This window comes from Oryx dammah, unplaced genomic scaffold (genome assembly GCF_014754425.2).
Source record: "Oryx dammah isolate SB20612 unplaced genomic scaffold, SCBI_Odam_1.1 HiC_scaffold_25, whole genome shotgun sequence".
In the NCBI taxonomy this organism is placed as follows: domain Eukaryota; kingdom Metazoa; phylum Chordata; class Mammalia; order Artiodactyla; family Bovidae; genus Oryx; species Oryx dammah.
In genome coordinates, this window is record NW_024070209.1 from 55,958,809 (window position 1) to 55,968,290 (window position 9,482).

Here is a 9,482-nt window from a genome sequence, read left to right on the forward strand (position 1 = left end):
TACACATATACTCCTTGGTGGCTCAGTGGTAAAGAATCTGCCTGCAATACAAGACACCCAAGTTCAATCCCTGGGTCAGGGAGATCCCCTGGAGGAGGGCATGGAAACCCACTCTAGTACTCTTGCCTAGAGAATTCCATATCCCGTGGACAGAGAAGCCTGGCAGGCTGCAGTCCTTAGGGTCTCACAGAGTTGGACACAACTGAAGTGACCAAGCAGCAGCATATAAATATGTATGTGTGTGTGTGTGTGTGTGTGTATATATATATATATGTATATACACACAAAAGTTGCAGTCGAAACAACTCATGACTCACTCAAGTTCAGTGGCAGAACTGAAATTGAGTTCTAGTTTCTTCAAAACAATATAAAAATTATAATCTGGTTATTTTTAATGGGAGGATAATTTCTTTACAAACGTGTGTTGGTTTCTGCCATACATCAACATGAACCAACCACACGTATACGTATGTCCTCTCCCTCTTGAACCTCCCTCCCACCCCATGCCACTGCTCTAGGTCGTCACAGAGCACCGAGTTTGAGTTCCCTGCATCATACAACAAATTTCCGCTGGCTGTCTATTTTACATATGGTAATGTATAAAATTTTAGTCTAACTCATTGTGGTGAACGTTTATATTTTTCTACTAAGTGAAAGAGGTGGAAAGCTCCACTTTATTTTATTAAGAGGAAAGACCAGTAAGGGCTTGAGTTCTTGAATATTTATTCTCTAGCCTCCTGTGTCTTAATATCTGGTTTGGGGAAAGTCAAGAATTTGACATTGAATTTCACCAGCAGCTCATAAATGCAGGTCCTCAAGCTGCATGAATGGGCATCAGTGAAACTTTCTCCTCTGCCAAGGAGATGACTCACAGTTCAGTACTATTAATGGGTACTAACGAGTGGTCAGGGACATTGATTTCAAATGGAGAAGGCAGCAGGAAAAGCTCCAAGTGTTTGAATTATGTAGCAGAACATGCTTACCTTGGTGTTCTTGGCTTAAGCTCAAGGCAAAAGCAGAGATTCTCCAACCAGTGATTGTAACTATTAATCACCCTTTTTCTCACATATAAGCTATGTCTCAATGATACTCTAAAATGTATTTTAACCTTCTCACAGGGGGACAGTTGAAGATAAACTAAGAAGCTTTGTACCTCTGGGTATATACTTTATATATGCTTTAAATAAAGTATTAAGGTTCTTTTATTCACTTCATAAAATCAAGAAAGCAGCAAAAAGCAGCCATGGAGGAAGTTATTGGATGGAGTTTATTTTAGTGAAAAGTTTATTTACTAAACTTTTCCCACCAGCTAGTGATAGGCATGCATGTGGTGTTAGGGGAGCAGTCTATTGCACGCTGTTTTTTAACATAGAACAAAGGTTTGAGGAAGAATAAAGAACTGAGATTTTCAGGTCAAGGATGGGTTTAAATGTAAGCTTTTCCAGTTTCTGGTTATGTGAGATAAAGCAAGTAACTTGATGTCTCTACATCTGTTTCATTAGCGATAAAATAGAGTCAATATCTCAAGATTCCTCTGAGAATTAAAGAGAAACATTGACTTTCTCGGCACAGCATGAGGGCAATGAGGTGGCACAGTCCTTTGGATCAAATTATTCTGAAGTTCACAAGCTAGTTCACTGCCGACTGCATGTCTGAGTGCTGCTCATGTCATCTCAATTTTAGTTTTTAATTTTTTTTCTCTCCATAAAATGGTGATGATAACATCTACCATGCAGGCTTCTTTTTAGGACGAACAAACATTTGCTGCCACCTAACAGCTTTCGAATCATAACTCATCTTCAAGCATGCTCTGCCCACTCTTTCCTCCCATACCCCTTTGGACCATCAGCCTTAGGTGCTTGTGCTGCCTCATTGAGGCCTATGGCCATCTGTCACATCCCACCATCTCGTCTAAACTTCTCCAGCTGAAATCTATCTCTGGGACCAGAGTTTGTTTATTCTTGGTCCCAATTATAGACCCCTTTTTGTTTCTTTGAGGTAAAAATTAAGTATTCTTTCAGATTAAATGCTAAAAAGATATTATAAGACTAAATAAAAAAATCAAAAGCTCTTTATGGAGACATCATTCTTTATGCAAGAACAGTCTCAAAGTGTGCTCATTTTATCCTCCAAGGCAAACTACCTGGGAAGTTTTTTCTTTCTTTCTCTCTGTGTATACGTATTTAGACTTTAGGTACCTATGAAGGGGATGGTTTTCCATGGACCTTTAAAATGGGCCACACAGAATGCTGATATGACATCAGAAATCTGGAGTTCATTCAACATTTATTTGGCTAGTATATGTGTAGCTCATCATATTTAAACTGTGTTTTTGTACATGGGAATTTCTGGATGTGACTGGAGGACCTGTAACTGCAACCTGGATATCTTTAATCATGCATTTGAGTTATAATTGTGGATTCCCTTTAGAAATAAAAATTTACATCTCACTAATTTCTGACCACCTCTGCTGATGTAGGGCTTTCTGCAAACTCCCTATCCTTCATGCCACCTCAAGAGCTTCTGCAAGCTTAAGGGGTACCTCATGAGGGCCGGTGGGTAGGCCCATGCTGCAATTCCAATTTCTAGTAAGGAGTCCACTGAAGTCTGCAACAGGGCATTACCGTTGATATATAGCTTGCAAATGGACAAGGTCGCCAGTGCTCACATGACAGCCCTCTAGACCTGGATGTGGACTGTGTAGAAGCACGTGCAGGGAAGATGAGAGAAAGATGGATCTCCCTACTCCAACTTACATCCTGTGAGAGGATTTGCAAAGGAATGCCAAGGCGCCTACTTCATTGAGGTGGCCCCTGCTTGAGACATACTGTTCCAATGCTTTTCTACTGAACAAGAAGTTTGTGTGACTAGACAGTTTTCTCTTTCTCAGAATCTGAGTGACAGGGTTGGGGCAGGTTTTGTGAGATGATCATGGTGCTGTATTCAGCGTCCCTCCTTTGCTCTCATGGTGAAGGCATTGTGAGAGTCAGATGTGTCTGCCTGATCCTCTCTTCTTGGTAAGTCTTTCCCAAAACACTCTTTCAGTTCAGTTCAGTTCAGTTCAGTTCAGTCGCTCAGTCGTGTCCGACTCTTTGCGACCCCATGAATCACAGCACCCCAGGCCTCCCTGTCCATCACCAACTCCCGGAGTTCACTTAGACTCACGTCCATCGAGTCAGTGATGCCATTCATCCATCTCATCCTCTGTTGTCCCCTTCTCCTCCTGCCCCCAATACCCTCCAGTATCAGAGTCTTTTCCAAGGAGTCAACTCTTCCCATGAGGTGGCCAAAGTACTGGAGCTTCAGCTTTAGCATCATTCCTTCCAAAGAAATCCCAGGGCTGATCTCCTTCAGAATGGATTGGTTGGATCTCCTTGCAGTCCAAGGGACTCTCAAGAGTCTTCTCCAACACCACAGTTCAAAAGCATCATCAATTCTTCTTACCCTACTATAAATAAATAAGATTGTTTGGCCTGAGCATTTCCATATAGATGCTGAGACACATCTGAAGCCAATCTGTAGGTACAATTTAGGCTCAGTCTGATACTTGGGAGATAATGCTGAAATCCAGGATAAATTCTGTGTAGTTACCTTGGTAGAGGAGTGATATGAATAGGAGTTAAAATGTGTCAGATCTTCTAGAGATGGGAGACGAGTTAGGAGCTGAAAAATGCTCTGTGGACAAATGTGTATCTACCGTCACAATAATAGTAATGATGCTTGTACCTAATTTCACTGTCTTATTATTTTCCATTGGTTTCCTAGAAAGTGGATTAAAGGAGGGATAGGGTCAAATGGATGCTAGTAATCCAAATTTCCTGTGACAAATCTGAACTTTAGAGAGGAAACATGACTTGTTCAAGTGTACATATCTGGTGAGATATAAAGCACACTCAGAAGCTAGGTAACAGTGATATATACACCTAGCACTTCACCGACAAAAGTCTGAATAGTCATAGCTATGATTTTTCCAGTAGTCATGTACAGATGTGAAAGTTGGACCATAAAGAAGACTGAGAGCTAAAGAATTGATGCTTTTGCACTGTGGTGCTGGAGAAGACACTGGAGAGTCCTTGGACAGCAAGGAGATCAAACCAGTCAATCCTAAAGGAAATCAACCCTGAATATTCATTGGAAGGACTGATGCTGAGGCTGAAGCTCCAATACTTTGGCCACCTTATGTGAAGAGCTGACTCATTGAAAGAGACCTTGATGCTGGGAAAGATTGAAGGCAAAGGAGAAGGGGACGACAGAGGATGAGATGGTTAGATAGCATTACAAACTTACTAGACATGAATTTGAGCGGTCCATGGGGTTGCAAAGAGTTGGACTTGACTTAGTGACTGAACAACAACAGAAGACAATTAAGATTAAAAGTGGAAAGAACTTTGGTTATGGATATGCTAGTTTAAGGTGTGTTGGTAGGAATTCCAGGAGGACATGTGATACTGAAGGTCAGAAACATGGTTAGGTTTAGATTTCACAGTGAAGCATCTACTTGACAAGATTCCTGAATCCATTGGTGTGGGTGACTGAAGGAAAGAGCTAACCTATAGTGCTGAAATGGTCAAAGCCTGAGTGTCTGTGAGACGGCAAGGAAGATAGCAAAGCAAGCAAAGGCAGGGCAAATAACGCCTTTTGCCATGTGGGCAAAATGCTGAGCTATTCGTGAATCCACATGTCTCTTCAACCATATCAAGGCTCTTCAAGGGCAGGAGCTGTGTCTTTGCCTTACTTTTCATATACCATAGTACTTAGCACTGGGCTGGGCACAGAGGACTTCAAAATGAGAGGAAAATAGGCCTCCAGATAACAACTTGAATTCTCTAGCCCCAAATGTCTATGACAAGTAAAATAATGTAAATAAATATCAAGACTGTGTGATTTATTGCTCCTTGTCATGCTTCAGAGAAAATCTTCAATTATTAAAAAAAAAAAAAGAAGCAAAAGTTTAAAGAATGTTAACTTGCTGCAAAAATGTCCAAATACAAGAATAACACAAAGGGACACTTAAACTCTTTTAGCACAGAGGCAGGGGTTCCTCATTCTGCTATCACTGTGGGTTCAGTGTCAGGATGCATCAACGTGGCATATTTATTGACCTTTGAAATCACATTCAACACCTAAATATTTCTTGGCACAGCTATCTCCATTGAGCACCATTATCAAGGCTGCTTTTTTATAGCCCGAGCTTGCTGTTTTATCTTCAGCCTTTGAGACTCTATTATCTCAGAACCAGGAAAGGACACCTCATCAGCAATGGAATAGTCATCTCAGAAGCAATGGCCAGAGGCAGAAGGAGTGGGGGATGGATAGGCCCACCATCTGGAAGTTTGAAAGGTTGTTTTTCCTCTGCTGAATTTCCTTGCCATAAATTTATTGAGTCTTAGCATTAGAGCTTCCCAGGTGGCTCAGTGGGTAAAGAATCAGCCTGCAATGCAGGAGATGCTGGTTTGATTCCTGGATTGGGGAGATTCCTTGGAGGAGGGCATGGCAGCACACTCCAGTATTCTTGCCTGGAGAATGCTATGGACAGAAGATCCTGGTGAGCTACAGTTCATGGAGTAGCAAAGAGTCAGACACAACTGAGTAACACACACACACACACAAGATTGGAAGATACACTAAATTTGATCCAAAGCAACTCTGTGTAAAATCTAAGTATCATCTGTGGGGAAACTTAGTCTCCTGAGACAAACATTTTGATCCCAGCCCCAGCTTTTTGTCTGCCCCACATTCTGGGTTCACCCAGGACAATGAGACAGGACATCAAGAGTTCTGGCCAGGAATGAAGGACACAGGAGGATGACTTTGGGATAGGGTGACTTTGGGATAGGATGACAACAGCCTAATCTTACTTTATCACTGCTGATGCAAGAAGGATGTGGCAGGTGTTCTGGGGAAGAAAAGCAAAGCTTGTCTCCCCTCAGTTTGTCATAGCAAAGTGCAAGATGTGAGTAATTAGTCTCTGCCAAGCTCGGGAAGGGAAGGAGGGTTTGAAGCAAATTACCAGACAGTCAGCTCAAGTACTTTATTTTCTTTGAAGAAAAGGACTTAATTGTTTTTTTCTTTTTTTCCCTCTTTGGTTTGTTACAATAGGGCCTTCTCTCGCAGTGCTTTTTGTTTCACTCTCCTGCAGCACCGTTTATTTCCTAGGATGGGCCCCACTGAGCCTTCTGAGCAGTGAGATTTCCTTATCTTTCAATCTGTCTTTGCTGTTCTAACTTAAAAATTGAAAAATTGCTTTAAGAGGAACATAAAGTTTTAGAAAAAAAAAAAGGAGGGGGGCTTTGTGTTAAAGTTTGCCTGCTTGAGACCAAAGTCCATTGTTTATCAAAAGGGATTGATGTTATCCTTGAATTTTTACATAGAGGATACTTGTAGGTAGCAAACTCTGAATCTGTTTTTGCTGCTAGTGTGATCAAGAGCCAATTGTTAACCTCAGTTTCAATATTTTGGGGTGAATGATCAGTCTCTTACAGATTAAATGAGGATAAAATTACTTTAATGAGGCACACATCTTTATATAAGCAATATCCAATAGAAATTAAACATAAATCACATACATAATTTAAAATTTTCCAGTGACTACATAAAAAGCAGAAAGAAACAGGTGAAAATAATTTTTATTATATATTTTACTCTAATATATCCAAAATATCCTTTCAATATGTAATCAACATAAAATTAGTAATGAGTTATTTTATAGCTTTTCACACTAAATCTTCAAGACCTCGGTTGCACTTTATACCGACAGCATGTCTCAGTTCAGACTAGTCACCTTCAGTTACTCACTAGGGCCTAGAGGCTACAATGTGGATGAGAACAGCTATTTATATACATAATTATTAACAGTGCTTTAAAAGAAAACAAGGTAAGGGCTTACCAATGGAGGAAACAGTGACAATATCATGTAGATTTTAAAAAAAATTTCAGCTGGAGGATGATTGATTTACAATGTCGTGTTGGTTTCTGCAGTACAACAATGTGAAACCAGCCATAAGCATATATCTTCTCCCATGTGAGCCTCCCTCCCACCCCCTAGGTCATCACAGAGCACGTTGGCTGGGCTGCCTGTGTTCTATAGCAGCTTCCCACTAGCTGTCTATTTTATACATGGCAGTGTAGACATGTCAGAGCCACTCTCAATTTGTCCCCTTCCCCTCCTTCCCCTGCTGTGTCCACACGTGCATTCTTTATGTCTGTGTCTCTGTTCCTGCCCTGCAAATAGGTTCATCAGTAGTGTTTTTCTAGGTTTTTCTCATTCTGACTCACTTAACTCACAAGCTCTAGGTTCATCCACTTCAGTTATACTGACTCAAATTTGTTCCTTTTTATAACTGAGTAATATTCTATTATGTATATGCACCATAACTTCTTTATTCATTCATCTGTCAATGGACATTTAGGTTGTTAAAAAAAAAAATGAAAAGGAACTTGTTTCTCCTCTCCCCAGCTTACACTATGGAAGATTACTTTGTGAGTTCATTTGAGTGGCACAGTATATTATGCCAGCAGCAGTGCTTAATTCCTTAGGGAATGAGTATCTCAGAACTCTTCCTGCAATTGGGTAGTAGTAAACTGAGGCAAGCTCTAATTACTTGAAGTTGACATCATTCGGGAATAGCAGAGGGGTTGAAAGTTGGGAAACACATGTTATAGTAAAGTCTTTTTTAGGATTTGGGTTGGGCTGTATTTACAGTCAAGGAGTACAAAGAGTGAGGAGTCTGACCAGAGTTCAAGCAGTAAGTTCTTGGGCTTGAAGATGGAGAGAGATTCTTGGTGAATGTCCATGGATCAGGAAATAATGCTTGATCTTCTGTAAATTAGGTATTTAACAGAGATCAGTCTCATGTTCTGTTCTTCTGAGGGCAGATACATGACGTTCTACCATTTCATATTCTCAAGTTCAATTCTAGGCTGAAATCATTCTACATTTTCCCCATTGGATCAAGAGCTTTCACAGAAGACATTGCTGATCAAATGTTTAGTGTAGACATTGTTTTCCTTCCTTCTTTGTTAATTTGTTTTCATCAAAGACATTCTTATATTGAGTACATAGCTCTTGAGAATGAGGAAAACCAATTTCAATTGCCCTGTCCCACCATGGAGGGAAATGACAACTGAATTTTATTGACTTCCCTTTAACAACAGACTGGTTCCAAGCAGGAAAAGGAGTACATCAAGGCTGTGTATTGTCACCTTGCTTATTTAACTTATATGCAGAGTATATCATGAGAAACACTGGGCTGGAAGAAGCACAAGGTGGAATCAAGACTGCCAGGAGAAATATCAATAACCTCAGATATGCAGATGATACCACACTTATGGCAGAAAGTGAAGAGGAACTAAAAAGCCTCTTGATGAAAGTGAAGAGGAGAGTGAAAAAGTTGGCTTGAAGCTCAACATTCAGAAAACGAAGATCATGGCATCTGGTCCCATCACTTCATGGGAAATAGATGGGGAAACAGTGGAAACAGTGTCAGACTTTATTTTTTGGGGCTCCAAAATCACTGCAGATGGTGACTGCAGCCATGAAATTAAAAGATGCTTACTCCTTGGAAGGAAAGTTACTATCAACCTAGATAGCATATTGAAAAGCAGAGACATTACTTTGCTGACTAAGGTCCATCTAGTCAAGGGTATGGTTTTTCCATTGGTCATGTACGGATATGAGAGTTGGACTGTGAAGAAAGCTGAGCGTCAAAGAATTGATGCTTTTGAACTGTGGTGTTGGAGAAGACTCTTGAGAATTCCTTGGACTGCAAGGAGATCCAACCAGTCCATTCTGAAGGAGATCAGTCCTGAGTGTTCTTCGGAAGAAATGATGCTAAAACTGAAACTCCAGTACTTTGGCCACCTCGTGGGAAGAGTTGACTCATTGGAAAAGACCCTGATGCTGGCAGGGATTGAGGGCAGGATGAGAAGGGGGCGACAGAGGATGAAATAGCTGGATGGCATCACTGACTCGATGGACGTGACTTTGAGTGAACTCCGGGAGTTGGTGATAGACAGGGAGGCCTGGCATTCTGTGATTCATGGGGTCACAAAGAGTCAGACACGACTGAGCAACTGAACTGAGCTGAACTGAAACAACAAATTTAAACATCAACTTGAATCAGGATAGCTGAATCAGAGAAACAAGGAAGTCCAGAGGTGGCAGGAACAGACTTGGCAGTCGGGAGTTGGTTGGTATCCTTTGCTGTTTACTGAGAAGAGCTGCAAATTCCTATAAGGCTAGATTAAGTTTCCTTTATGAGCTTGCCTTGACCAACTTCATTTTTTTTTCCTGCCATACGTAACTCCACTTCAGTTTGGTTTCATTTTCCCCTTTTTGAGCAAGTATCCATTAGGGGGTTTGATAACCCAACATATTGCTAAGTGTTTCTTCTGCCCAGATTACATTATTTGACTGATCATCTTGTTTGTTTCTTTTTCTACATCTTGACACAATTAGACATCTTTCTGCAGACTGAGAGAAG